General features: G+C 39.5%; 1 long non-coding RNA gene across 1 annotated transcript; it reads left to right on the top strand.

The window, feature by feature from the left end:
- Window positions 1-451: 451 nt before the first annotated feature.
- LOC135322477 (uncharacterized) lies at window positions 452-3952 on the top strand. The gene is made up of 3 exons (XR_010383055.1): window positions 452-673; window positions 2127-2207; window positions 3194-3952. It is a non-coding gene; the product is annotated as an uncharacterized LOC135322477 (long non-coding RNA).
- Window positions 3953-8594: the final 4642 nt, after the last annotated feature.

Raw genomic sequence — 8594 nt, forward strand, 5'->3', positions numbered from 1 at the left:
ATATGAGATTGTGTGTAGAAAAAAAAGTACTTGGCTTCATATCTGGTGTATTGTGAATGCTCAATAGACAATGTGTCTTAATATTTTTGATTCTTTTTTTTTAATAAAAAAGTAACTTTTCTTTATTTGTGAAAACCATGAGAAATATAATTACTCAGCTTTACTGATGCTGTTATATTGTTTTTAATGCTTTACACTGGCTTTTTTTCAATTAAAATAACCATTATAATATATATTTATTTATAATTAAATTTTTTAAAAATCCTTTGTAAAAAATACAGGATGTTAAATTTAGAAACAGAAAAAATATTACTCACAAGCCCATAATTAACTAAGTTTAATCATTGATTTAGAAACTTCCAGAATGGTATCATTAAAAATATACTCAATATTGTAATCATACTGCACAAAAATTTTAAAATAACGTTTTAAATATCCAAGAAATCATTCACTCTGTTTTCCCTTTCTTCTTTTTTCTCACTACTTATACCTGACACAGAGCAATCTTGGAAGGGGGCATCAGGAGGATGTGACTACTGGTTGACCCTTGAGCTGGATTCAGGCATTTAAGGCTCCTTAACCCCTCCCCTGTCCCTGGAATGTGTTTCACTTGCCCTCCCTGCAGGAGAAGCCCCACCAAATACACAGCCTTGTGACAGTAATGTGTTTGTTGGTAAGACCATCCGGACAGTATTTTAAGGCTTCTATATAAACTTTTAAGATTCTGGTGGGGGTATGAGAAGACTCTTGTGGCTGCTCAAGCCAAGTCTCATAAGTAAGTTATCTTGCTGATAAAACCTGCCACCCACTAAGCTGCAGTGGTCTGCCTCTTTCTATGATCTCTCCTTGCCCTCTGTGCTGAACCAGATTGTGGATCACCAAGCAGACTTGGCTGAAGTACATCCTCCAGTGATTCTCTCTGTGAAGATGTCTGGGTGGAAATTTTTTTGCATCCTTTTTATTTCTACAAGTATATTTCATTATTACTCTCACAACTGCTAATTTGTCCAGGTGCATAGTTTTTAGGGGGTTTTTTTGTTTTTAATTTTTTTCTTTTTTTTTGCCTTTCTTTTTTTTTTTTTTACATTTTTTAATTGAGTTATAGTCATCTTACAATGTTGTGTCAAATTCCAGTGTAGAGCACAATTTTTCAGTTATACATGAACATACACATATTCATTATCACTTTTATTTATTTTTTTTTTTGCTGTGAGCTACCACAAGATCTTGTATATATTTCCCTGTGCTATATAGTATAATCTTGTTTATCTATTCTACATTTTGAAATCCCAGTCTGTCCCTTCCCACCCACTACCCCCTTGGCAACCACAAGTTTGTATTCTGTGTCTATGAGTCCATTTCTGTTTTGTATTTATGTTCTTTTTTTTAGATTCCACATATGAGCAATCTCATATGGTATTTTTCTTTCTCTTTATGGCTTACTTCACTTAGAATGACATTCTCCAGGAACATCCATGTTGCTGCAAATGGCATTATGTTGTCGGTTTTTATGGCTGAATAGTATTCCATTGTATAAATATATCACATCTTCTTTATCCAGTAATCTATTGATGGACATTTAGGCTGTTTCCATGTCTTGGCTATTGTAAATAGTGCTGCTATGAACATTGGGGTGCAGGTGTCTTTTTGAAGATTCTTAAAGTACTAGACTTGAGTACAGTTGTTTATGACAAAAATATGGTCCATGAGGTTCCATATTACCCTAATCATATCCAACTTTAATACTAGCATGAGAGACCCAGTGAGGCTAGTTGATTAAACATAAGACAAACCATTGAAACAAAACAATTCAGGAAAAAAACTGCAGTTCTTTTTTTCAAGCAGAAATTCAATGATGGGTGAAAATTCTCTCAAACTTTTCATCTCTTTCTTAAAATTATGCTTACTTCTTCCCATTTAAAAATAAATCACAGTCTCAAGATGCATTGTCACATTTGCCTTGTATCTTCTTAAAATGTAAAAATTATAAACATATTTCTGGTTTTTTTTTATCTTTTAACACTACTTCCCACGTGGCTTGAGTTTGGGGACTATAGCTGTAGAAGATGTGCGATTCTGGAGGAGTTTCCTCTCTAATGTTGTGTGTCTTTCCTTTCTCACTGCAGAGATAAAAAGCCAGGCTGAAACTCTCCGCCAGCTCCCATCTGTCAAATCCATTCTCCCATTTCCATCGTTCATCAGTAAAGGTAGGATAGTTTTCTGCTCTTGTGCACTCCTTTAAATCTCTTCTCTTCCAGTTTTATTGAGATATAATTGACAGACAGCACTATATAAGTTTAAGGTGCACAGCATAATGGTTTGACTTCCTTTCAACAACATGAAATGACTATCACAGTAAGTCTAGCAAATATCAATCATCTCATATAAATACAAAATTAAAGACATAGAAAAATAAGTTTCCTTGTGACAAGAACTCTTAGGATTTACTCTCTTAACAATTTTCATATATAACATACAGCAATGCCAATTATGTTTATCATGTTATTTATTAATAACTTATATATAAAATGCCAGGTGTAATGCTAGCACTAATTATGCAGTATTTCTAGTGCTCACAACAACCCACCAGATGATTATTATTACTCCTATTTTTCAAGTGAGGGAACTGAGGCTCAACCCCATTAAACTAATTGACCCAAAGACACACAAACTTGCCCAACTTCAGTGCCTGGGCTTCTATCAGTCAGAAGCACATCTTAGGGTTAAATGGGAACTCAGATCACGTGATCTAACTCTTTTACTTAATGAATGTGAGAAAATATTCCTTTTAATCAATTCTATCCTCCACTTTTAAGTTGTATCCCTATTATGGACTTGAACTATCCTTGCTTTCCTATCTCTGTGTTCTGTGTCCTCTTCTTGGTCCCTCCTTCCCAATCATTGGAGGAAATGTCCTGGGGTAACAGGATAGGTCAGAGGCTAGAGAGGAAGGTGGATGGAATGACAGGGGGATGTAGTGGCTTTAGTGGTTTAATCCACTCGCGATTGATCAACAGTGGCTATTTCATCCTCCTTACAACACCTGGTTCAAGAACGGCCAATTCTGACCAAGAAACATGAGGAGAAGTCTTTTGGGGGTATTTCTAGGATCAGTTTCCTCCCTTCTAAGGAGGAGACAAAGGAAGAAGTAACCATTCTTTTACCTCTGGATTTTGTCTCTGGACTTGTGCAGCCATCTCACTCCCAGCCTGAGACTGAACGAAGCTCTGAGGATTGTCATGGGAAGATGCAGAGACCTGTGTCCCCAGGGATATTCTTGAGCCACCAAATCAAACAACTCCAGCACCCACAGGACCTGAGAGCTCTTATGAGAGATGATACATGCCCTGACTGTTTAAGTCAGTTTGAATTGAGCTTACTGTTGGGTGAAGCCCAAAGTATCCCAGGAAAGATGTAGTTTTATGGGTGAGCACTGCTGTCCAGGCTTGGAGGAAGGCAAAGGGCTTCGTGGAAGTATGAAGGCCTTTGAGAAGAAATGAGAAAGACATTCCAGAGGGTTTGTGTACACTAAAATGAGTTACTGATGGAGACTGCTTTTCCAGGCCTCTAAAAATAGGATGGAGCCTCATTCTTCTGGTATGATTTCAACTATTCCCATTGAAAGGCAGAGGGAAGGGCTAGAATAGCTGATTTTAAAAGGTCAAATTCTGAGGGGTCACAATGCCCGCTTTCATAATACTCTGAAGCCTGAATTTTATCTTTTTAATCTTTCAACAGTAAATACATCTTGAGATAGTTTTTTTTTAATTCACAAAGAGAAAAGAAAACAAGAAAGAGATGATCATATTCCTACAATTATGCAACCTAGTGTCAGGGAAATAAAAAAATACATATTTTCTAATGGAATGTACTTATAATGCCAGAATATGATTTTGTAATGCTTTCTATAAATCTCCTCAATAAACGATTTCAACTCTAAACTAATGTAATCTATCCCCCTTCCCTCCCTATGTTTTATTTCTCGACGGGTTATGGCTGGGTTATGTAAGGCATTTTCTTTAAAAATTGTATTAATAAAAATGTGAAGTCTTAATAGAGTAAGTGTTCTTATATCTCGAGGTATAATCTCTGTAGCTGGGGGAACTTTGACAAATACTGGATCATTTTAATTGAAGTAATAAAGCTATGGGCTTCCAAGAAACGGGATGAGCAGACATTTTCTCTAATATAAGCTACCTGCTGCATGACTCACAAGGGTGAACCCCTGCAGGAAATGGTCAGTAATAGCCTCTGGTGAATCATAAAGCAAAACAATTACCAGTTGCCCACAACCTGGGACGACTTGGGCAACATATGCGTGGAGAACATGCAAGTGAAAGCCAGGTGCGTGATTGGCCGTGACTTTTAATACATGACTCATCCCGAGAGAGAGAGAAAGTATTGCCTGAAGTAGAGTCACGATGGAGATGCAGACTATTAGGAGACCTTTGAGGTCTTGTTCATTCAACGTGTACTTACGGGACTTCTTGAGGGCATCCAGTGCTGCACGTGGCCCTGGAAACATTGAAAGAGAAGGCATGGTCCCACTCTTAAGCAATTTGTGGTTTAATGGCAAGTTGTGGGATGGTGGGATAGACAACACCTATCTGTTTGAGGAAGGTCAGAGAAAACTTTTTGGAGGAGATAACCCTAGAACTGAGACCTCCATATTAAGAAGTTTTAGAAGGCTGGGTGGGGAAAAGTATTTTAGCCCGAAGGAATAGCACCAGCCAGAAGGAACTACACAAAGGTTAAAAAAAAGGGGGGGGGCACCTTAGAAGTGATTCAATGCAGGTAAGGCACAGAGTGTGTGGGAGATAGAGCCCGCGGTGGCAGTTAAGTTCTAGGTGATAAAGGGCCTCATAGGACGTCTGAAGGAGGTAAGATTACGTTCTGTGGGTAACAGGGAGCTATTGCATAGTTTTGAGTCAAGGTGTGATATAATAGTGCTGCATTTTAGACAGATCACCCAGTCTGGGGGTGGCATGGAGCATGGATCACAGAAGCTGCATCAAGGGATGAGGCAATCCTCTGAGACACTATTGTATTTATGAGCTCGGGAAGCAGTCACGGGTGGGTGTGGGGCGGGGGGGACGACCATCTTATTCAGAAAACACACTGGAGGAGCATCGGCAGGACTTCGCTGACGCTCAGCAGCGTGTGACCAGCATTTGCTTCTCAATCTTGAAGCGCTCCTCTTACTTGTTTTCCAGCCTGGACCCTAGCCTCTTAGTTTTCCTTGTACTGCACTGACTGCTCCCTTTTCAGTCTCCGATGCCGGCTCCTCATCCTTTTCCCAACCTCAAAATATTGGCAGACCTTTGAACCCACTCCTGGGGACTCATCTCTTTCCTCTCTCCACCCTCCCTCTTGAGGACGTCTCATTCAGTGCCATAGCATTAAGGATTACCTGTACACTGATAACTCCCCAACTTCCGTATCCAGTCCCAACTGCTCCCCTCAGCCCTAGTCTTGTGTACCCGATGACGTAGTCAACCTCTCAAATTTAACATCCCCACAGAAGAACCCCGGCTTTCCCTGCAAGCAAGCTCATTCCTTCCCTAGTATTCTGCATCTCACTAAATGACACCACTGTCCACCCAGTTGCTTATGGAAATAAACAAATGAAAAACTCCTATGTCTACATAGAGTCTTAGAGCTTCTCCTCCGACTCAGTGAAGGCTGCCCTGTTGCACGAATCAGGTAGGCACCGCTTTGGTTGCAGTCTGGGCTAATGGCACCCCTTTATCTTGCACAATGCAGTTGTCCCACCAGACTTCTCCCCGTTCTATTTGTTAAAAAACTAGAGAAATCTTTTTAAGTGAAATTTCATGACCCAGTATTTCAAACCTGGTAAGTGTCCCTTGACGCAGTACAGTCAATGCTGACCTCGTACCTATGTTTCATGAAAACTGAAACCTCCCCCAGTAGTTGCTAGCCAATAATTTATGCTGAATTTTGTTAACTCAATTTACGTTGGCATTTCAATAAATGCTGAAGGATTGGCTCTTATATTCCAGGCCACAATCTCATTTAGTTAATAAATATTTCCTCTCCTTTCCACATAATATTATCCCTATTTATCACTATTCAACTTTTGTTTATCCAGAACTTGCCTCTTCATTATTATGAAATATTTTAATAGCCGTACCTGCAATCGAGAGCCACAGTCCTCTAGAACAGCAACATTAAAAAGGCATACACCCTCCTACACTGTTGCTGAGAATATAGTTTGGTGCAGCCATTATGGAAAATAGTATTACTTTAAAAAAACTGGAAATAGACTTACCCTATGATCCAGCAATCCAACTCCTGGGCATATATTCAGAGGGAACTCTAATGCGAAAAGACACAGGCACCCCAATGTTCATAGTAGCACTATTTACAATAGCCAATACATAGAAACAACCTAAATGTCCATTGACAGATGACTGGATAAAGAAGTTGTGATATATATATATACACACACCCACACACACACATATATACATACATACACACACAATGGAATACTACTCAGCCATAAAAAATGAAATGATGCCATTATCAGCAACACAGATGGACCGGGAGATCATTATACTAAGTGAAGTAATCCAGAAAGAGAAAGAAAAATACCATATGATATCACTTATATGTGGAATCTAAAAAAAAAAAAAAGACACAAATGAACTTATTTACAAAACAGAATCAGATTCACAGACATAGAAAACAAACTTATGGTTACCAAGGGGAGAAAGGCAGGGTGGAGAGATAAATTGGGAGTTCAGGATTTGCAGATACTAACTATAATGTGGAAACTAGATAAACAACAAGGTCCTACTGTATAGCACAGGGAGCTATATTCAGTATCTTGCAACGGCTTATAATGAAAAAGAATAGGAAAAGGAATACATACATGTATAAGTGAAACACTATTCTGTACACCAGAAATAAACACAACATTGTAAACCGCCTATACTTCATTTAAACAAAAAACTTACTAACCTCACAGGTGCAGGTGAAAATATACCCTGCCTGTGGCTTACTGACTGTGATGCAGCTTTGCTCAGTACATAATGATCTGGTTAAGAATAAGGCAAACTCAGGTCTGCATTTCAGCTCCAGCACCGTGTGACCTGGGCAAGTCAATCTCTGAAACAAGTTCCTTCCTCTGAAAATAAGATCACATCCACTGGGTTGTTGTCACAATTAAATGAGGTTAATACAAAATGCCTGGAATCCAGAAGACACTTAATCAATGGTAGCGGTTTTGTTGAATTATTACTGCTTTTTCTCTCTGCACCACTTGAGATTCTCAGGCCACCTAATAATCAGAAGTGGGGTCATCCCAGTCCATCTCCATGGAACATCTTATCCTGGGGCATTTAGCTTGAAAAATGGTCAAATTCCAGCTATCAAAGTCTAGATTTTATGATCTGTTCTTATGAGGAGAAGCCAGGCGTGACTCAGGAATTAATCTGAATGTGTGAGTAATGAAGTTGTTCCCAATCTGAGGATAAATCTAGACAGGAAATGAAACACTGAGCGAGCATCGGGTGAATTTAGAGACACGTGTTGCTCCCAAGTATTACAAACAGGGTGTGCGTCCATTTGGGCTCTTTTTCTCCATCCTTCCTGAAGACCAGGAACAGCATATGCTTCTGAACAGAGTGTGTTCCACTCCTTGTCAGAACACCAGGAGCCTTCCAGGGTGAGAAATCAAACTGACATTTCGAAAATTGACTACAGCTACCTGTGACACAGCCAAAAATCAGGAAGTCTTGAACAGCTGTGAATGGAGATTTCCCCGTTCACCTAACATTCCAAACGAAGTGCTCCATTTGAAATGATGGGTATTTTCAGCCCACCATTTTTTAAAATTTATTATTTATTGAAGTGTAGTTGATTTACAATGTTAGTTTCAGGCATACAGCAAAGCGATTCAGTTATACATATACATACACATCAATTTTTTTAGAGTAAGATATATTTCCTATCACGATGCCTTGACACAAACCATGCTGCGGTTTCACTATCAGATCATAGAGTTGCTCAGCCTCCGTTGCTTTGAGACATATCAGGCACGAGGAGGTTGGGCTGGTAGGGCTGGCAATTTGAGCTAGGCCACCAGAAAAGGTTTCCATCCAGAGTTTACTATTTCACCATCCTCTAGGAGACAGGTAGCACTCAGGAATTTTTATAATTACCCACACATTGTGGGGTGGAGGGGGAAAAATGGAGAACTAACACTGTACACTGTATCATTTATCCCTATAGTTTGGGTATTGAATGAAAGTTCTTCCTGGCCTTAATAGCGCTGGAACCATGAAACATCAGGAGCTTTCTTGTGTATTTCGATTCATCACTAAACCATCACATAAAGCTGGTTTATAGAGCTCTGTTTGAGAACCTAGCCTCCAAAGGAGGAAATGGTAGGTGCCCTAGGTCTTCAGTCCCAGCCTCCAAATATTCCTCAGGAGCCTTTAAAGATGTCCCGAGGGAAGTGAGCATCCCAGACCCCCCAATTCTGAGAAAACCCAGGTTGGAGCTGTAGAAGAGGAAGGAAACACAACAACACCGCAAACGGCTTTGAATCCCTCAGGGAAAACCCAAAA

The sequence above is a fragment of the Camelus dromedarius genome, chromosome 11, assembly GCF_036321535.1.
Source record: "Camelus dromedarius isolate mCamDro1 chromosome 11, mCamDro1.pat, whole genome shotgun sequence".
NCBI classification, from domain to species: domain Eukaryota; kingdom Metazoa; phylum Chordata; class Mammalia; order Artiodactyla; family Camelidae; genus Camelus; species Camelus dromedarius.